The sequence below is a fragment of the Eupeodes corollae genome, chromosome 3 (assembly GCF_945859685.1).
Source record: "Eupeodes corollae chromosome 3, idEupCoro1.1, whole genome shotgun sequence".
NCBI lineage: Eukaryota > Metazoa > Arthropoda > Insecta > Diptera > Syrphidae > Eupeodes > Eupeodes corollae.
Window position 1 is genome coordinate 14134099 of NC_079149.1, and position 23083 is coordinate 14157181.

At 32.1% G+C, this 23083-nt stretch overlaps 1 protein-coding gene and 1 long non-coding RNA gene across 7 annotated transcripts in view; one reads left to right on the forward strand and one right to left on the reverse strand.

Annotated features, from left to right (window-relative positions):
- Positions 1 to 23083, reverse strand: part of LOC129952747 (kinesin-like protein KIF13B) — a 108710-nt gene that overhangs the window by 40882 nt on the left and 44745 nt on the right. The window lies entirely within an intron of this gene.
- LOC129952750 (uncharacterized) lies at positions 17672 to 18943 on the forward strand. Its single transcript, XR_008782372.1, has 2 exons — positions 17672 to 18179; positions 18429 to 18943. It is a non-coding gene; the product is annotated as an uncharacterized LOC129952750 (long non-coding RNA).

The following is a 23083-nucleotide window of genomic DNA, read 5'->3' on the forward strand; positions in this document are numbered from 1 at the left end:
TCTAATCAAGGACTAATTAGCTGCGTTCAATCTCGTGTGGGATAGGGTATCTTGGATAGGTGGATTTTTAGATTCCTTGTTGAGCGAGTTGGATAGCTGTCAAAAAATAAAAACATCTTTCAGCTGTTCACAAAAAGCAGAGAAACATTTAAGCTTCAAAGTCAAAATTGTTGTAAGATAAAACATTTTTTTGACATCTCAGTTGTTTTTGATCAGCTGTTATATTACACGTAAAACACTACTAAAAAGGTATCCGGATACAATATCTGGCTGAGATTGAACGCAGCCATTCTTTTGACATTATTACGCAATGTGTATTTAATAGCCGACCATATTGGGAAATTCAAATTTAATGGCTAAACACAATGGTGTCGGCGCAAAAACATGAAGAACTGTCAAAGTTGAAATGTGCTGCTGCTAAAAACTTTATTTCACATACGAAATGGACCGCTCAATACGTTAATACTTTTAATGCGGGCTCTGTCTATTATTTTCTTTAAAAACAAATTTACCAATAATATGCAATTTTATGTGTACAACTTCAGGTTTAATTTTGAGTTGCACCATTGTGTTTTAACTCATTTAAGGCGAGTTTACACTATAAAAAATCCTAATGTATGATTTGTCTATATTGGAAATAAGTATTCAATCTGCGCAAGTGGATGAACAAAAAAAAGAATAATAATACCAAACCGATTTTATTTTTAAATACAAATATAACTTTATTAATATAGAAAAGGAAACGTAGTAAAAGTTTAGAATACTGAAATAAAGTTCGTGTGATGCGACGACGCGTTGAAATCAGAAGAATGAAATATTAACGACAGTATCTGTCAGATGCCAAAATGAGTTTAGGGTTGTTCAGCTTGCTGTCGTTGATTGTGTCAGAGTGACACGAAACGATAAAGTAGAACTCCAATAGTCTACTTCTTCGATTAAAGAAACAGCATTTATAATTAAATTAGTAAATCGGCATTAAATCCAAGACATCAGTGTATGGAAAGTCTTTTTATCATAAAAAAACCTTTTTATAAATATGTTTCTTTTAATAGATACTAAACAATTTTTCAAAGTCTTATATTCATATATTATATACTTTCTAACCGCCATTACCGTAACCTGTCATGTTTCGCAAAGTAGGTGAAAACTAAGTCACTTTTGCCATAAATTGATAAAAAGCTCATAACAAATATTTTGCTTTAAATGTTTAGGATCTTTTTTTATTTTACTCCAACGAACGTTTTTCTTTTACAGAAAATATCAACGATAAAATGTTCAAATATAAATATAATTTTATTTATAGCCTAACAACTTCCTGAAGAAAAAGTTTAAAAAAAAATAAGCATGAAAAAATCTCTCCCTTGTGGGAAAAAGGCCCGATAAAAAGGTCATCCCATTTACACTTCTTCATAAATCTTTGATATACATAAAGTATGATGCATGAATATGTATAAAATGTATGTGGTTCTATGTTTCCTCATATAAAATCCTACTATATCTTTCACTTTTGCATAAAAGATTGGATTCCATGTATACACGAAGCCAGCGCATGGAATATGTGGAAGCAAAGCAAATCATCTTCTGAATTTCAGATTCCCCCAAAGCAACCAACCAAGCTGGGCATCTAATTTTATGATCCAATAAATTCTAAATCACTAAAAACAAAATAAACAAATAATATTCAAGTTATTTATTTGTTCATTTCCCCAAATAATAACCAAAGTAAATATTTGAATTTATGCCGATGTCGATATCGATGCCGAATCGATGAATCCGAAAATGAACTTCGATAAATGTGATGTCTTTATAAATTTTTGAAAGCGCTGGAGAAATTATCATAAACGATAAGTCGATAAGGTAGTTTGGGATTTGGCTTTTCTGCTTATTGTTGGAACTGGATTTGTGATTAAAATTGAAAAGCTTTAGGCAGTAGTTCAATAAACGCAATAAATTCTTGAAAATGGCAAGTGATTAATTTTGTTTCTGTTATTGGTAAACAATAATATTTTGTTTCTTTTCATTTTTTATCAGAGAGAAAAAAACAAACAACAATTTTTTCCCATACTACAGATGGCTCCAAGTTTATTGGAGCCCTTCAAGCCGCCCTTATTTTCTGTACACATTCATTTATACTGCCGTCATAATTTGCACTCAAGTACGAATTAATTATCAACTGATTACACAGCTTACAAACATACTCCACAGAACCACAAGCTTTTTCACATTGTACCAAGATATTGGCAAACCGCGACACAATAGGGGAAGGAATTTCTTACTTACAAATGAACTTAACAGTGCTGTGCAGAAACTTTATTCATTTTCGCTGTTAAATAGGAAAAGAGCTGGGGACGGTATCTAACCAAAGACATCTGTCAGGCACATTAAAAAAAAAAACTTATGAATTAACCTTTTCCTCCAGTCATAAGTTTAATTGAAATACAATTTCATAAATAGAGATTTTCTTTAACGAGAAGCTATGTTTAAGTTTAAGTTTAAGTTTAAGTTTAAGTTTAAGTTTAAGTTAAAGTTAAAGTTAAAGTTAAAGTTAAAGTTAAAGTTAAAGTTAAAGTTAAAGTTAAAGTTAAAGTTAAAGTTAAAGTTAAAGTTTAAGTTTAAGTTTAAGTTTAAGTTTAAGTTTAAGTTTAAGTTTAAGTTTAAGTTTAAGTTTAAGTTTAAGTTTAAGTTTAAGTTTAAGTTTAAGTTTAAGTTTAAGTTTAAGTTTAAGTTTAAGTTTAAGTTTAAGTTTAAGTTTAAGTTTAAGTTTAAGTTTAAGTTTAAGTTTAAGTTTAAGTTTAAGTTTAAGTTTAAGTTTAAGTTTAAGTTTAAGTTTAAGTTTAAGTTTAAGTTTAAGTTTAAGTTTAAGTTTAAGTTTAAGTTTAAGTTTAAGTTTAAGTTTAAGTTTAAGTTTAAGTTTAAGTTTAGGTTTAGGTTTAGGTTTAGGTTAAGGTTAAGGTTTAGGTTTAGGTTTAGGTTTAGGTTTAGGTTTAGGTTTAGGTTTAGGTTTAGGTTTAGGTTTAGGTTTAGGTTTAGGTTTAAGTAGAAGTAGAAGTAGAAGTCAAAGTAGAAGTAGAAGTAAAAGTAAAAGTAAAAGTAAAAGTAAAAGTAAAAGTAAAAGTAAAAGTAAAAGTAAAAGTAAAAGTAAAAGTAAAAGTAAAAGTAAAAGTAAAAGTAAAAGTAAAAGTAAAAGTAAAAGTAAAAGTAAAAGTAAAAGTAAAAGTAAAAGTAGAAGTAGAATTAGAAGTAGAAGTAGAAGTATGAGTAGAAGTAAAAGTAAAATTAAAATTAAAAGTAAAAGTACAAGTAGAAGAGGAAGTAGAATTAGAAGTAGAATTACGTTTATTTTTTTTTTATGTTAGATTTTCATTTGATCATATTTCAAAGGCTTAACAATATTAGTTGTCTTACCCATGAAGCTTTTGCTTATCTGTAGGTGGTTGAAGTTACAAAGTTCTATAGAAGTAGAAGTAATTTTTTTTATTTTTAGTTTTTTTTTTAGATTTTTATTCGATCATATTTCAAAAGTTTTGATTGGATTCGAATATTAGACCGTTTTATATCAGTTAAAAAAAAATATATAAATTTAATAATGCTTTAAATTAAAAAGAAAGATACATACAGTGCATGGTGTTTAAAATTTAATTTAAATAGAAACATTTTATTTTTTTTACGTTTTTTAAAGTCACGAATACTTTTAAGATTTGTAGGAAGTTGGTTCATAATTGATGGTATCGTATAGTTAAGTTGTCGTTTTCCATAGTTGTTGTATATCATCGGTATTTCAAGCAGACCTTGCGCTCGTCTTCTTTTGTTTACACCATGTGAAATAGTATTCAAGAACTGCTGTCATCCTTAATATATTTTTGACATTCAGGCACTTCAAATGTAGATGGTTTTTATTAATCATGTTTACAATTCTCCTCTGTAGATTAACAAGTTTATATGTATGCGTTTTTGCGGCATTTCCCCAAGCTAATACTCCATATTTTAATTGAGATTCAACAAGTGAATAGTAAACCTGTTTTTGAAAATCTTTTGTTGAACATTTTTCCAGCACTCCTCAGAAATTGTTTATCTATTGTAACTCCAAGGTATTTAATTGATTTAACGAATTCAATGGCATCACTTTTTCTTGAAGTCGGACATTCAGGGTTTTGAAAGAAAATGAACTGTCTCTTTTTGTTTTTTTTGTTTACGAATGTGCATAATTTTCGTTTTAGTTCCATTGATATGACTAATCCAAAATCGTGGCACCCTCGAGTGATTTCATCAAGCTCCTGTTGCATCGTAGAAATCGCGGCTTCAAAACAATTGTGTCTGACAACAAAAGCTACATTTACTGCATGTGCAAAAGCTGTGCTTTTCTTAAAAACCCATAGGAGTGCTTTGTAAAAAGTATAAAAGTTCCGACCCAAGTTTTGAATCTTGTGGTACACCATGTGTGAAGCTTCTTTCCTTACTCCATTAACTTCGAACTTTAACATTCAATATTCTTCCTATGAGGTAGCTCTCCATCCACTTTCGAAAATTTTCAGTAAAGCTAATTCTGTAAAGGACATCCAAAAGTTAAGTGTGACTCAACGTGTCAAATGCCTTGCTGAAGTCGACGAACATAAATAATACGTGATGGTTTTTATTCAAACCCATGTTAATAGTATTACAGATTTCGCCAAGAAGTCTTCCCGTATTTTTACCTTTTTGAAAACCATATTGATTGGATTGCAGCAAGCAGTTTTTTCGATAAACTTGTTTTGTTGTCTTACAATAATTTGTTTAAGATTCGAATTGGCCTATAGTTGTGAATTTCACTTTTTTTTCTTCCTTTATAAATAACTGAAGTCTTCGAAATTTTCGCAACATACTCTTGTGTCAAACTTCTGTTAACAATTTGTTGAATCAATGGTGTTAGCATATTTGCATTGAGTTTAATGTCGCATCCCTTTATTCCGTCAGCACCTGGACTTTTATCTGGATTCAGATTTCGAAGTATATTATAAATTTTGATTTCATCAGCTTCTGCTACATTATATTGTTTGATAATAAAAGCAGAAGAAGTGTAAATAGAGTAGAAGTACAATTAAAAGTTAAAAAATAAAGTTAATAGTGAAGAAGTTACATTATATCCGTTCGCGTACCTTCCTAAAACAGTATAATCTTACAAAAAATTAAGAAATTTAACTAATTCCTGTTCGCGGGCTCATGAGAGAGTAAAATATTTCCCCATCCTACAAATTTTAGGTCAGGAAAATTCTTTGGGCCGATTTGTGAAAAGTGTCAAATTTGATAAACTTCAAATAAATTGAATAAATTGCTCGCTTTTGCTGTCACTTATAAAATTAAAAATTCTTTTCCCAAGGAACAGCAACAAAATTGCAATTTTCAAGTTTCCATTTAATCAAGTGCTTGAAGTTCATGTTGTCTTAATTTATTAATTTACAAAAAAATAAATTAATTCTAAACACGAAATGAAACGATGATGTTTCAAAATTTATATTTTTTTGGACAGTCAAATTGTGGGAAAAATTTGTTGTTTTCCGGTTCGCTTACTTTTTTGTAGTTTTGCCTTTTTGTTAGACACTCTTTAAAATATCTCTTTTTACGAATTCTAGTGCAGAAAGTAAGCGAAAAGAAATAGAATTTAAGGCAAAGCTTTAAGGTAAAAGAGTTAAGTTTAAGTCAAGTCGAATTTAAGAATCAAGTCTTAGTTTAGGTTTAGTCCTGTTTAGGTTAGCAAACGTCCATTCAAACTTGACATCTTTGATATTAACGATACAAATTAAACGTCAATGAGACATGAATGACTTTCTATGTCGTGCAGAATCGTAGTGGTTAATCGTCGTTGGTGAGAACTTTTGCATCACCTTATATAACGAAAAGGGAAATTAATTTTTTCACATTACTGTAATTACTCTTTAATCGTGTGCACATGTCTTGAACCAAACAAAAACAGTACTACTAGGGTTTTATGGAGGGGCTTTCGTAAAAACAAAGCCTCAAGATAACACAAAAGTTTAATTTCTTCCCTCCCTCATCAATACCTCCCCCTCTCTACACCATGGCTCAGCTTTGGACTGATAGGTGGCAGTGGCAATGGCAGCCAGCAAGCTAGCTAGCTACATTATGTGGTATTTTATATTGCAAGAGTTTATTTGGTTGGGATTTTATAAATATATTTACACTCTGATTAAATTCCTTTGATTAAAAATCTACTTCTGGCAACCATTGAAGGTGAAGAGGCAGAGGTACAGGTATAGCTATGTTTACCATGGTATGTAAGGAAGTGTAACATATAAATATCATAAGGCATTCAAACTCAAATTAAAAACAAAAGACTACTGCTGCCATCTATCTACACACAATACACTAAACTCGTCTTCCACACTATGCTTTCCGGGCTGAGACGGTTGAGGTGGTATGGCACCATTATATTCTGACGAAAGGAAAAAGAAGGCCCCAAGGGTCTATATTGGATATTCCAATGCTTATACATCATAGAGCAAGCAAAAATGTGCTTACGGTGTTGTTATTTTGAGTCTTTTCCTATTAGGCGTTCAACTGTAGAGATTTTCGTGACATGTGATGATACACAGAAAAATTCAACAACAAAAATAACGCAAACGAAAACAAAAACATTTCACATTAATTTGGAAAATGCTGAATATTCTCTGAGGCAAACTGGCGGATTAATTTTTTAAAGCTTAAAGATACTCAAATGAATGAAGTGTTTTGTTTCACAGAGAGAAAGACAGAGATAGACACACAAAACAGAAAGAGCTTCATTTTACATATAAAATGAAGGTGAATCTTTTAAGTCAGTTTATGTTGCTATTTGAGTTTTTAATTAGTTTTGATGGGAATAAAAAGATAACTTTGCAATATTATGTAAACTTGAAGATAAGAACTGGTATGCTAAAACTTTGGCATTGATTAAGGGTTTTTTTTTCTTCTTCTCGTTTTACCACATAAAAATGAGGTTAGTTTTGAATTTGTTTTACCTGGCTATAAACTTATTCAGTAGTTGGTATTTTCAAAAAACATTCCAAGAATTTTATTGTTGTTCTTCATAAATTTAAAGGTAGTAGGTACACACCTTAGTAAGAACACGAAAGCAACTTTATAGCGTGGGGTTTGTTGGAATTTTGTTTGGACGTTTGAGGAATTTATATTTAATATAGTATTGAAATCGGTGGATCTTAACAAGTGCTTAAAAGCAAATTAAGAAAATGCTCACTATTTTTTCGGTTTTGAAAGGAAAGCTTACTTAAACACACTTGGCAATACATTTTTTTGAAAATTTTATTACATCGTAAAGACTTCATTGTTTAGTTTTAAAAACAATGTCATAAAATTGCAACTTTAAGATAATTCGAAGCATGCGTCGGTATAAAGCGGCTACGTGAGTTTTACTAATTTCTACGGTCTACTAATATTATGACACTTCAAATGACAGTTGAGTTTGACAGTTGTCAAATGTCAATGTAACCAGCTTATTTGAAACGTTCAACTTTTTTTAAAACCATAAGTTGAGATAATTTGTTTTGTCAAAAATGTGTTCTATACTTAAAGTCTATTTTTAAACTTTAAATAGGTTTCGTATAGTAATTTTTTTTTTTATCAGAAGAGTAGATTAATATTGTTAAAAGATAACATTCATGTTAGTAAATAAATACCTACCACAAATTTCGATATAACTGTTACTACATTTGTACAAACGTATGTTTACTTTTATTTACGTTTTTATCTTATCTTAGATGAAACATTTTATGACTTGAATTGCTCACTTATGTTATCACTGACACCTGATTTTATTTCCAATAAAATGATTGTGTTCATAAATGACGATGTTTGTATTTTGATTGCCAATGATTTATCGGTTTTCTTAGACAAATGTGATCCTGATTATCGAAGAATGTAATTTCTTTTCGAAGAACAGCTGCTGACAGTTTTCAGTTGTTTTAAAGTGCAAACAGAATTCCGCGTAATTGTTTTTTGAAATAGAATTCAACATTTAACATACTTCACTTTAAAATAAAAAAATACTGAAACAAGGATCAAATATCGAAACAAGACTGTGTAAAAGAATTTAAATTTACGCACAAAATGTGTTTAATTGACTTAATTGACAATTCTGTCAACGTCAAATTCTAAATAAATCGAAGAACGAAAAGTAAAAGGGGTTGATATAATTTTATGCCACAATTACGGGTTTTGAAAAATTTAGTCCAGGTTTCATTTAGGATCATTCATTTCGCGATTTCAAATTGGTAGCACTGACATTTGACACCTGTCAAACTCAGCTGTCATTTGAAGTGTCATAATACAAGTTTAAAGTTGGCCATTTACGATAATGGATATCTTAACAATCGAGCAAGGCTTTAAAACTGTTAAAACTTTATACAAAAGTGATTTAAACGTAGCGTTTTTGATATCGTAAGGTCTTTGCATCATGGAAATATACGCCTAGTGAAAAATATTGCTGTTGCAAGGGAATACGAATAATACGTTCAAATATTATTGAAATATCATGACTCAAAGCCCTTAAATACAGAGTTTTTCAAAAGGGACGCTACACAATAAGAGCGACAGGGACAGCAAACGACGCCATATTTCTTGTCGCTCTTTTGACATTTCTCTTCAGTAAGGTTTGATATATTGGCAACTATTATTCTCGAGAAATTAAGTCTAGGATCGAGTCTACCCTCAATAGGCACCAAGCAGGGTTTCGCAGTGGCCGATCGTGCGTCGACTACATCAACACCTGGCGAATCATACTTGAACAATATCTGAGTACCAATCACCGCTGTACCTAATGTTTGTAGATTTTGAGAAGGCGTTTGATCGTGTCAATCGTGAATGCATCTGGAGATCGCTTATTGCGCGAGGAATATCTGAGAAAATTGTTGCTGTTATTAAAGAATCGTAAGGTGTTTTGTGTTGCGCAGTGGACAGCTTTCCGACTTCTTCGATATGCGTCAAGGAGTGAGACAAGGAGATGTCTTGTCACCAATTCTGTTTTTGCTGGCGATTGACGATGTCATGATTGCCACAGTGGGTACAAATGAAAGGCACGGTATCCAATGGAGTCTGTTTGACAAGCTTAGCCACATAGATTATGCTGACGATATTTGTCTCATGGCAAACCACACGGCAGGCTTAAATCAAATGTGTCATTCGCTGCAATTGAATGGAAACACAAATAAGACCAAAGTAATGACCACTTGTCAAAGCACACAAGTTATTCTTAGGCGAGGGACCATAGAGGAGGTCGACCAGTTTAACTATCTAAGAAGTTTTATAGCTCTCGATGGCGGAATGGACTTGGATGTTAACGGTAGAATAAACAAAGCCCGTGGTGCATTTGGAATCCTTTCTCCTGTCTGGAATTCTAGCAAAATATCGCTACGCACCAAGCTGACACTCTTCGAATCCAACGTCAAATCAGTGCTGTTATATGCTTCTGAAACATGGAAATGCTCTGCCAACGAGTCGAGCAGACTACAAACTTTCGTTAACCGTTGTCTGTGCTCTATTCTGAAAATCCGGTGGCCGCAATACATTTCTAACGTTGAGCTGTGGAATAGGACCGGACAGAAAAAATTGGAGGTAGACCTCATGCAACGAAAATAGCGTTGGATAGGCCAAACACTGAGGAAACCCGATGACAATATAGCAAAACAATCCGTCCAGTCTAATGGAATCCCAAGGGTAATAGACGCGTTGGAAGACCAAAGACAATTTGGAGGTCATCAGTTTTGAAAGAGGCTCGGTCTTAAGGTATTCAATCGTGGCCAGCTGAGATCAGTTGCGGTGAATCGGGATAGGTGGAAGGATCTTGTTGCTGCCCTATGCTCCAGGGGGAGTTAAAGCGCTGCTGTACTTGCAGCCGGACAACGAGTCGAAATTATTACCAATTTAAGACCGTCATAATCGTCCATCAACAATTGAGCACCTAGTGGACAAATTTGAATCCACAGGCACAGTAAAAAATATTCCGTGTAAGAGAGACATAGAAGTGTCCGTAGTTATAAGAATATTGCAGAAAGCCCAAATGTGTCTCTTACACGTTGTTCCCAAGCGTTGGGCATCTCTGTGAAGTCGTTGTGGCGAATTTGACGAAAAGTACTTGGCTAAAACCTTACAAAATTAAATTGACGCAAGAACTGACGCCGTTTGATCACCAGAAGCGTCGTATTTTCGTGAAATGGGGTGAGTAACAACTTGAAAATGATTCGGATTTTCATCGAAAAATCATCTTTAGCGATGAGGCTCATTTCTAGCTGAATGGCTTCTTCAATAAACAAAATATGCAGTATTGGTCATCACTTCATGAGACATCATTACGGTTTGGTGTGGTTTATGGGCCGGCGGAGTCGTCAATGGGCCGTACTTCTTCCGTGATGATAACCAAAGTGTGACTTTCAAAAAAAAAATAGCTTAAGAAGTTTTAACAAAGGTGATAAACATAGCGGTATTTCAATATGCAATCGTCAAAATCAATTTTGTAAGTATTCTGAGTGAATTGAAACAGTAGAGCAAAAAGAAAAAGGACCAATTCGAATGAAACAGTGGGAAAAAAGTATTTTTTTTTTTAATTTTAAGGCATTGTTTTTGTTTTGTTCCAGTATTCAAGAGTACATAATGTATTTTGGTGATATATCAAAAGTTTTACACTTTGTGGGAAGATGTCCAGTTCTTAAAGAAATAAGAAGGAATATTTTTGGTAACGAAATACTGACGAAAAATTAAGTTATAGATACTCTTGCTTAACAATATGGAAGTTAAAAAATTATATCAATTCCGCAGGCTAGCTCTTCTCTATAGAAGTTGAATTATAAATACAAGTTTTTAAAAGTATTATTGAGCTATGTTATGTTTTGCAGTGAAGCCATGCTTTTTGTTTCTGTTTGTAAATTGTATAAACAAATAAATATATAAAAATGCATTTCTTGAAAACTATCATCTAAGTCCGGGGAAATGTGTAATAAACTCATCATTGCTGGATAGTATCGTTCTTTCAGATCTTTTTGGCTTCTCACATGCCTTAAGGAAGAAATAAGTGGATCCGAAGAGGTTGCTAGCATGTTAAGTAGGTCCTCATTTTGCCGAATCCTTGAAACTTTACATGTATTCTGATATAGATATTTCTTGAAGTCTTTATTTTTGCATTCCTGGGATTCTTTTGACAGTTATCATTCATCTTTATAGAAGTTCTTTCGTGTCCTTTTGTATATCGGACATGACCGCTATTTGACTTTTAATATCATTGACTGTTTTATTTATGATGTCACTAGTCTCTTTAACATGTTGGAACATAATGGTCCTACAGAAATGAACTGTTGATGGGCGAGGGTTCCTCCAATGTTCACCATATGTACTATTGAGTCGAAGTGGGACAACTGATGCCATGAACATGTGTGCGTCTGTTTCACCTTCTGTTGCCCCATTTACTCTGTAACATGAAACTTCTTGGAAGTGCAAAAATTTGATCCTCCGTTTTGCTTTCTATTAGAATCATTGCTGTATGATCCATCATGCTTTGAAGTTTCACTCTCGCTAATATTTCCGTGACATCGCAGTTTTCGGGAATTGCTCTTTTTTCGCAACTGTAATCATATTGTAGGATGGCAAGACATTTATGTTGTGATGTCTTAACGAAGTTCTCAGGATTTTATATGATTCTTAAGAGACCCAAATCCCTAAACAAAGCTAATGCGTTCTCAATGGTGTATTTTATGGGATTATGCAGGGGAGTGTGAATGATTTCCTTGACTCTCTTGACACGAAGTGGACTTGCAGCAGATATTGCCTGAATTATATCACTCTTCCTCTTTTCACGGTCCTTATTGTATCTTTTACTCAAAGCTTCGGAGAGATGTTCTGTAAATATCTCTTTGTAGCTTTGATTAGTTTTAGTTTTTAAGTAAATGTTGCGCATTCATTGACTGGTTTCCTTGGTCTTCCTCTTAATGTAGTTGGGAGATCGCCCGCTTCTTCTGTTTGTCCAGTATTTATATGCAGAGATAAGGACTCAAGACTCTTCAATCCTTATATTAATTATACTTAAAGACACTCCAATAAAACTACCTGTCTGTCTACTTTTATACAAACATATTCCAAAATTGTTTTATTCTTAAATCTTATCAATAAACTCTTAATTCTTATCAATAAAAGTACCGGATCACAATTCAATCGTACCCGAAAACAAATGTATTATTTAAAATTTTATTACAGGATAAAAAAATAGCTCTAAAACTCTTGAAAATCTTATTTAATAAACAAAATATGATTTACTTTTTTTAAATAAAATCATCTTTTTAAATCCACAAACAAAATAAAGAAATCCATAAAAAAAGAAATTTTCCATAAAAAATTCGACTGTTAACAGTCAAATATTTCTTCTTCAAGATGGGAAACGAATGACTGACTTCGTTGATTCAAATCTCCCTAGCTCAGTTCGATGGAAAATGACGCAGTTGATGTTTTGGATTTATGTTAAGAAATATACAAGGATCAGTTGAGATCTTAGCACCACTCGTTGAATCTTTTTTTCTGTGCAATTTGAGGCCGAAAAAGTGTGCAAAAAGTAGTATTTCCAAAAACATTACATTAAACAATTAAAAAATAGTTTTTTAACTATCGATATAAATAATGGCAAAACATATTATGAAAACAAAAACGAAAAGTGTTTCGAAACCCTTTTTTCTAGTTTTTACATTCAAAGTTAATAAACAAAATTATCATCAAAAAAAATCTTTAACTCTAGCCAGCTCTATAAGGCACACTAATAACCCAAGTTCAATAATTTTTCGATTGAATTTTGAAAGCATTTTGGCATAAACGAGCTACTGTGCGACGATTGAAGAACTTCGTACGAATATCGAATGTGAAACTGCAGCAGTATAAGCCGATTAATGCTTGAAAACCGTCGAAAATTAGGTTCAGCGTCTGGACTACTGAAAGCGTGCTAGTGATGGCCATGCAAAAGAAATCGAGTTCCATACATAATGGCATCAAACCCACTTTCACAGGAATACAAAATTTCATTGACATACAAAACCGATTTTGTTTTACTTCAGAAAAAAAAACAACTTTTAAAAATATACATATAAATCCTTAAAATAGTGGAGTTCCACAAGGCAGCTATTTTTCCCCTATACTATTTATTCATTGTTTTCATTTTATCTTTATCTTGTATTTTTAAAAATAGTTTCATACTTCCACAAATTTCATTGGAATCTTTTTATTACATAATACAAATTTATAACAAGTTCAAAAGGTATTCTCTAAACCAGAATGAATATAAACACTTATAAAAACAACATAATAACCTACTCTGTAAAAGAAGAATTTTAAGTGAGTCATTTAAATTTTATTTAATCGCTTACATCCTTAGAAAAAAAGGGGAAGACTCGTGTAGGTGTTCTTTTTAACGGAAAACTTTAATTTAATGTTCATTAACTTAAACTTTCATTTAAAACAAGAGGAAAACTTGGGTATTAATTATAGGATGGGATTTTTTTAAGGAGTTTAATGATCCTTTCGTCTTGAAATCACTTTATTTGGTACTTGTTTGTTCTTTGTTTAGAGATTGTAGCTTAGTGCTGGGTGTCCTTTTTGTAACTTAAAAAAGAATCTTGAGAGCATTTGAAAACGTTTCCTGGTTTTCGGTGTCTTTTACGAAAGAAAAAGAGCTGTCAAAGGAAGAAAGGTTGAGACTTTCATGCTCTTGTTCCATAATCATATTTTTCCTTCTTTTCTTTTTTTTCATCATCTGGCAGTCGAGTTGTCCTAAGGGTTCAAAATCATAAGAATCAATTAAGTTCATATATTAAATAATTACTTAAAAACATTTTTAGCAAAACCCCTATGGGAGAAAAATAAAATGCGCAAATGAACACAAGGACACGAAAAAAATATAAATTCAATGGAGAATGTATTCCCGTGAGATTTCCCCCTTCCATTTGTATCCTTTTAAAGCTTTCGAAATAATGTTTAAATTTTGTTTAGTTAACTTTAACATTATTGTTTGTACCTATAGTTGAAAAACATTAATGTGAACTTATGAAAGTTGCAAAACCTTCGAAAAACTTTGGTTTTGCTTTCATCATTTGAAATAATTTCCAACAGTCTCTTTTGGATCGTGACATGACCCATAAACTGCTGAACCGAAGGAATTTTTGTTTATTCAAGAGGAAAATATGTAAGCAATTTTTTTATTTTTTCAACTCAAGAACTCTCAAGTTTGTAATTGTGACTTCCTATATTTTCACTTAGGTATTTTTGTGACCTAGAAAATCATAAAGCAAAACTAAAAAAATATTTTTATTTTAATTAAACTTTAACTAACATTTCCATAGAGATTTGTTTTTTTTTTTTCTATAATATAGCCCAAAGCTGCTTTCATTCAAAATTCAAAAAAATGACAGATATTCAAATGAAAACCTTGGTATTTCAATCTATACTATTTCCTTACCATCTCCATTACTTTTTCCTACCCTAAGGATAAGATATAAGATTGAATGAAACTATTTTTCATTTTTATTTGTTGGTGCAAAGTTTAATATGATTTCCAGGAAAAATGTAGTTTATAATATATGCTCAACAGATTTAAAGTAGGAAGTCGTAGAATAGGATAGGACGGATAGGTACTCGATATGACAGTAAGTTTTTCGAAAGTAAGGGAAAGTATAGTTATAAAAATCCCATTGGCTCAATGACTTTTCACTTTTTTTTACAGAAAACTTATGGCTGTGTCTATTTTAATTCCCTTCTCAGACAATGTTTCAATTTGATACCTGTCTGTTTGCCTTCTAGCCTTGCAATTTTACACAAAAAGAAAAATTCAATTTCATTTTATATTCCATAATGTATACGAGTGCAAATGCAACGTATGGTAATACATCGACTCTAAGTGATGTGAAGCAAAACAGATGCAAATTAAATATTTTTGTACAGTGTGTTTCAATATTTAACTAAACGTCAATGTTATATTTCATAATCATTACATTATTCTATATTACCAAACTAACCCTTTCACGATTTTGACATTTATCGATGTAAGAAAAGGTTCGTTTATGAACTGTTTTAGATGTGTTCAGTTTATGTTGAATTAACTGTCCATGGAGAATGTGATCGAAATATAGTTTGTATTAATACAAGTGTTTTATTGGAAAATCTATCCATAGTACAGTAGGTTTTTGACATTTATACGATTCTCGAATGGATCTTATGTGATCTCGTTCTCAAATGTTGGTACGAATGATATTGCATTTGTACCCCGATGGCTGTGTTCGTTGAGTAGTTGTCCATTTGAAATCATGTGTTTTCCATTGGGGAAAAACTCAATCTTTTAATGTCAATATTATTTAGTTTTGTTTTGAACTAACTGGGTTTATTTTGCAAGAGAAAACAATAGAAAAGATGATTAAGTTTTGCTATGTTTCCACCAAACGTTTATCTCAGTTTAGATTAAATAAATCTTTTTGGTGTTTCCACCGCAGAACAAGATTTAAAAATGATTAAGTATGACAGCGCTTTCTGAAATGCAAATATCTTTTAAAAAAAACAACCTTTTTATAATCTTTAGAGTAATAGCTTAAAATTGTAGATTGATTTCTTAAACGCCATAAGAAATTATGATGGATGTTGTCTATAGTTTGACAGTTGAGAGTGTCAAACTGTGATGACATTTCGGTTCAGTAAGGTTTGACAATTCATCATAAATCGTGTAAAGTCAGAAGAACTTTTCTTCTATTTCCGGTCAAGTGTGATAAATCTCATTTCAGATTGAACGGAGCGTTAATAATAATCAAGCCATTAACAAATCGCCATTTTTTTCTTCACTCTAAATGAATGTTGAGTCCTATAGTTTTCGTTTTTCAAAATTAAACAGTTAAAAAACGATGACATTCCCAACAAAATGGTGTTACTTACTTAAGGTGGCACTACAGTCCTGTGTAAGCTAGGGCCTCACCCAACAAACTTCTCCCTAGCTAGATGTCGCTAGTTGCGAACTCCAAGTTGGGCGAGGTCACTTTCTACTTGTGCACGCCACTGGTCCATGATATTCTTCTACTGCGCTGTTTTGTGGTCGTGGATTCGAAGACTTTTCGGGCCGAAGCATTGGTTTCCATGCGCTCTACGTGACCCAGCCATTTAAGTCGTTGGACTATCCTTCTGGCTAAGTCTACGTCGCTGTACAGTCCGTAGAGCTCGTCGTTACATCTTCTCCTCCGATCACCTTCTATGCATACGGGATCGTAGATCACGCGAAGAACTTTTCTCTCGAAATGACACTAGGTGCTTTCATCCGTCGATAATGACGTTTTGACCGAGACTACAGTGTTGTAGGTTCTTTCTTAATGACAGCATGTACTTTGGTTTGCCCTCATTAATCGTAAAAACCCACGCACTGAGCAGAGTCTGAGCGAACAGAGTAGATTAAAATAGGGTAGAGTAGATTAGAGTAGAGTAGAGTAGGGTAGAGTAGAGTAGAGTAGAGTAGAGTAGAGTAGAGTAGAGTAGAGTAGAGTAGAGTAGAGTAGATAAGAGTAGAGTAGAGTAGAGTAGAGTAGAGTAGAGTAGAGTAGAGTAGAGTAGAGTAGAGTAGAGTAGAGTAGAGTAGAGTAGAGTAGAGTAGAGTAGAGTAGAGTAGAGTAGAGTAGAGTAGAGTAGAGTAGAGTAGAGTAGAGTAGAGTAGAGTAGAGTAGAGTAGAGTAGAGTAGAGTAGAGTAGAGTAGAGTAGAGTAGAGTAGAGTAGAGTAGAGTAGAGTAGAGTAGAGTAGAGTAGAGTAGAGTAGAGAAGAGTAGAGAAGAGTAGAGAAGAGTAGAGAAGAGTAGAGAAGAGTAGAGAAGAGTAGAGAAGAGTAGAGAAGAGTAGAGAAGAGTAGAGTAGAGTAGAGAAGAGTAGAGTAGAGTAGTGGTCAGCATTTTACTCATTTAATCTGTTATTTTATTCTGAGCTCTCAGAGCACGCTCTGAACACGTTCAGAACTAAAAAAAGAAACACGAATTTGAAGCTCTGAACAATCAGACCTAAATCGAAACACAATTATTTTTTTGACAGTTCGAGCTCTGCTCTAAACTAAAAAAGTAAAACGCCAAATGTGATCAGCATATGCTTGTAATTGGATATACTTTTGAAAAATAGTGCCTCTAGTGTTGACGTGGGAGCTCTGCACTATTCTTTCAAGCACGATGTACAAAAATCACATGACAGCGCATCACCTTGTCCAAAACCTTTTTTGACATCGCAAGGTTCTGTTTAGTTGTTTCCAACCTTTATGGAGCAGTGTAAATTCTCCAGGACCTGCTGTAAGTGAATATTTGATCGATTGTGTACTTTCTTAGTCTAAAAACGCACTGTTAAAGACCTATCAGGTTGCTGGCTTTTGACGTTCACATATTAAGGTAGAGAAGATTTTGTAAGCGATGACAAGTAGTCATTCCTCTACAGTTGGTGCAGTTTAAAGAGTTCCTTTTTTTTGTATCAGATGGCGTTACTTATCATTTAACGCTCTTAACCATCAACAATCAAATTTATTGCTTAAGCAAAAATTGTGTCTAATTGCAAAATTATAAAAGTTATTTTTTATTTTATTTATTGTTATTATATATTCTATATTGACTCTTTTGAGACGCTCTCCAATCCGCTTTTACTTAATAAGACGTTGTGCTGAAACACCCTGCAATTTAGATATATTCTCGTGTAACATCTGTTTTGGTGAACATTTAAAACACCATTGCGATGAGCAATCGCTTTATGGTTTCAATTGCACTAAGTTCACCAGTGCTTTTCTTCATTTTGCAGACAACAAACTGCAATTACAAAAAAAGAAAAACGAACAGAACTAAAACGAAAGTGCAAAAAAAACTTTTTCTTGATTGTTATGTTTATGTAAAATAAATGCCTGTCACTGTTTAAACTACATCATCGCATCGTGTGAACAGCAACAGCAACAATCCAATTAGACTCGGAGAAGAAAAAAAAAGTGTGTTTAAGTTCAATCGAATGCTGTTGACATGTAACAATGACAAACGTCAAATTAAATTAAACAAATAAGTCGTGACCCTTGGCTTTGGCTGAATGCTGAACGGTTTCATTTAAGTGTTTGCCCGTCAAACATTACAAAAACAAACATACCTACAGTTTCTGTCGTTGCTTGTTTAAATAAAAGGAAAGGGTAAGGTTGCAGCAATTTTAATGATAAATTTTATTCTAATGAATTGAATTTGTTGTAAATATGTACTTTGTACACAGATGTTACGAAAAAAAAACAACAAATAAATGACACAAAGTAGAACGTTAATTGCCAACAATCACGTTAGAATAATATAATAATTTTATTATGACTCTTTATTAAACTGATTTGGCGTTATTCCCAAGAGAATGTTGTTCATATTTTTGCTTTTTTATGTGTGTTTTGTTTTAGTTTTAGAGAGTCGTTTGGTCGTTACACAAGAGAGGGCAGCACATTATTATGTTCGGTTTGGTTTTTGTTGACAATGACATTGGCCAAACAATATTAACGGTCGGTGTGACGGTGACAGAGACGACAATGATGTCGAAGTCGATTATGGATGTTGAAATGAAATACAAACTGGCCTGTGACTATAAGATGACCGCACAGACAAAAGTGGGGAATTGAACGAGAAATACAAGTTATGGTGTGTAATACGGGTTGAAGGTGCTAAATATTATTCATTGTTTTTATTTTTATTTTTGCTATTTATTTTTGTTGGTCATGCTTTCTGGCGAACCTAATCGATGATGTCATATCAGGTGTTTCATTTTTTGTTATTTTTTGTTTTGTTTACTTAGCTGAATAACTGAGAGTGAGAAAAAAACATCACAAGTCATATATATTGATTAGAAATAATTTAATTATATAGTTTTGTTATGAATGTGATAAACAATAAAGATTGTCAAAAGAAATTCGAAGAACAAGTTGTAAGTTGTGATGACATTTTCTGAAACTCTTACGAAATTCGGTGGAAACAATAGAAAAGTCAGTTTAATAACCGATGACTTTCTTATGTTTATGGTCGAAAATTTAAATTTATTGAATTTTAAATAAATCACAATGGTGAAAATTATAAATACCAGTTATTAGCATAATCTCTGTTTAAATAATCTCACTTTCCTTCTTCATAAATAAATCACCTGCTCGCATCTTAAACAGTCCGTAAACGAACCTTTTCTGACATTTATAAATGTCAAAGTGTCAGAATGGTATTAAACAATAAGGTAGTCATTTGTATCTTTAAATTTCAAAATAAAAGAAAGTCGTCGCTAGCTTTAAACTAGCAAAATACTTTCTTTTTAAGCCTAATATCACATTAAAGATTCTATAATGCTTGATGTATGAAGTTTAACTGAAACATAATGTTGCAAAATTGTATACAATATTATAATAAGTTATAAACATAATTAGTATTTTCCTTTTTAATCAAATTATCTGAACGCATCCAAAAGAATTCGCAAAACAAACCTTTTCTGACATTTGTAAGTGTCAAAGTGCCATAATGGAATAAAATAATAACTTATTAATTTTTCTTGTTTTAATTTTAAAAGAAAAGAAAGTCGTTTTTTAAACTAGCAATAACGTTTTTAAGTCTTTTATTATATTATCGATGTTTTAATATTATTCTTATTTTTGCAACAATAGAAATAAATGTTTAAAGCAGTAAGGTAAATTAAAACGAGATTGTATAAAGTTGTTTATGGTATATTTTGACCTCAAAACAGTTGCATGGAGAAGTTCAAAGTTGTCAAATTCGAACAATTTGTCAAAGTTTCTATTTCAATTGGATGTGTTTCTTTAACTCTGCTACCAGCTCTAATTGAAGTTGACGTTAAGGTCATAACAAAGAACTGAGCTGTCAAAAAAACATTTTAGTTTACAATCAGACATATTAGAGCGCTCGGAGCGCTATTATCTATGAATAAAACATTCAGACTAATGGAGGAAATAGGTGATTGCGGCTGACTACACTTTTGTTCTGTATGAAAGAGACAGTTGGTACATTGTAAAACTTTTGACAGTTCAGTCTTTCAGTGTTGTTTTATACATAAATCGGAGAGCTTTGATCAAACTCTGCATACTAGACTTGCTCAGAGTATAAAAAGTAAAACGCCCTATTACACAGTGTCATTCATTTTTTAGTTTCAATGTTACTCTGGAATTTGATACCTGCCATTTGAAGTGTCATAATATTAGTTTAATGTTTGCCATTTACGACAAGGGATTGTTTAAAAATCGAAGAACGCTTAAAAAGAAAAACGCCATGTTGCACTGTGTCATTCATTTCGTAGTTTCAAAGTTTAAACTTGGTTACTTTAGCATTTTACATCTGTCAATTTTAAATGTCATAACATTAGTCGAATGTTTGTTATTTACGATAAGGAATTGTTTAACAATCTAAGAATGCTTAAACAGAAAACACCGTATTTCAGAGTCATTAATTTCGTACTTTTAATTTGGTAACTTTGGCATTTGACACCTGTCAAACTCAACTGTCATTTGAAGTGTCATAATATTATTAGTATATTTGTCACTTACAAAAAAGGACTGTTTAACAGTCGAACAACGCTTAAAAAGAAAAACCCCTTATTGATAGTGTCATAAATTTCGTTGTTTTAAAGTTTCAACTCGGTTACTTTAGTATTTTACAACTGTCATACTATTAGTTGAATATTTGCCATTTACGATAAGGAATTGTTTAACAATCTAAGAATGCTAAAAAAAATCGCCGTATTTCTTTGTGTCATTCATTTCGTAGTTTTAACATGGAAAATTTGGCATTTAACACCTGTCAAACTCAACTGTCATTTGAAGTGTCATAACATTAGTTGTATGTTTTTCATTTGCAAAAAAAGATTGTTTACACCTTTCAAACTCAACTGTTATTTGAAGTGTCATTATATTAGCAGTATGTTTGTCATTTACGAAAAAAATGTTTTAACATTCGAACAACGCAACACTTAAAAAAATAGTGCCTTATAGCACAGTGCCATATATTTCGTAGGTTCAAAGTTTTAACTTTGTTACTCTGGCATTTGACATTTGTCATACTCAACTGTCGTTTAAAATATAATAGTATTAGTTTTATGATTTTCATTTACGATAAGAGATTGGTTTACAATCCAACAATACTCAAAAATAAAAACCTGAAGTGTCATTCATTTCGTAGTTTCAAAGTTTCAACCTGGTTACTCTGACATTTAACACCAGTCAAACTCAACTATCATTTGAAATGTCATAACATTAGTAGTATGTTTGTCATTTACAAAAATAGATTGTTTAATAGTCGAAGAAAGCTTAAAAGAAAAACGCCATGTCACACAGTGCCAAGTATTTCGTAGTTTTAACTTTTGTATTTCACACCTTTCAAACTCAACTGTCATTTGAAGTGTCATTATTTTAGCAGTATGTTTCATGTTCGTTTACGAAAAAAAATGTTTTAACATTCGAACAACGCAACGCTTAAAAATATAGCGCTTAAAGCACAGTGTCATTCATTTCGCAATTTCAAAGTATCAACTTTGTTACTCTGCCATTTGACATTTCTTATACTTAACTGCCATTTAAAGTACAAAGGTATTAGTTTTATGTTTTCCATTTACGATAAAAGATTGGTTTACAATCCAAAAATGCTAAAAAATAAAAACCTGAAGTGTCATTCATTTCGTAGTTTCAAAGTTTCAACCTGGGACATTTTAAACCTGCCAAACTCAACTATCATTTGAAGTGTCATAATATTAGTTGAATGTTTGCCATTTTCGATGAGGAATCGTTTAATAATCGGATAACTCTTACTGATGTCATAACATCACTTAATTTATGGTCGAAATGCCACAACGATTGTGCGAAGAATTGGTTAAAAAATATCTCAGAAGAATCGCTTGCTGCGAATATTCTCGAGGCGTCCTTTTAAATGATATTTGTTTTCACACTCATTGAAAAAAAACTTTAAATGATATAAAACTTTTATCAAAAATGTATCGATATGTATTATTTAACTTAACTTTCGAAACCCTTTATTTAGGTATCAAAAAAGTAAAAAGCTGAGGAAGAGTATCGAGTAGGTAAAATAAAAAGGAAACCAAATTGAGGAACTTTTTGAAGTGTGTAGTTCAAAAGTCAAACTAAGTGGAAAAAGTAGGAAGACTGAACTTCTAGTTTGGGGGCTTATTTATAGCAATTATTAAGGCACATCTGGAGATTTAAGAAGTGGAACGAATGTGCGGCCGGTTGAGATATGCGACGAAAGGGGTCTTGAGAATCGGAGAGTCATTGGTTCATAAAACGTGAATACCTATTACGTTGCAAAGAACCTCATCTATAAATATAACACCAAATTTAAATCCTATTTAGAAATAAATAAATGTCAACATGCTGTTGTGAGATTTTATTTCTAGGCACAGAGAAATATGATTTATTTGCGTTGAAAACTAAGTGACACGTGTAAGAAATAGAATAAAACTTCAAAGGCACACCAACAAAAAGCTGAGAAATACAGAAACAGTCACACAAAATTAAGATTAAATTGTGTGGAAAGAAAATGTAGTAATTGTACAATCATTTATATAAACTAAACACTATACGAACCTTATAATGTAATTTAATCTCGTTTGTCTAAAGGTTTCCGGGTTTAAAGAAAAAAAAAACAAGTTCATATGAACAAAAATAAAACAAAGTGTCACGAGAAATTTAAATTTTTTTAAACGTTTTTCTATGTTTTACATCGATACGAAACATTAAGAGCTCTTAAAATAAAATCAATAATTTTCCAGCTTACATCCGTCCACCCAACCAACCCCCAACCCATTATTGTAGGTAGGTGGGTGGGTTAAAGTGGATAGGGCATGGGATTGAAGATGATACACAATATTGCTCTATAGTAGATATGTCGATTGTTTGAACAGACCCGAACAACATTATTACCTACCTTTGTTGGTTTAAAGCGGCATTTGCTCTGCAGTTGTACAGATTCTTGTTTTTTAACACACAGAGTGTTGTGTCGGAATTTTTTTTTTGTTTTTTTTTTTACAACATCTATGCATATAGTCGTAAATTTACGATAC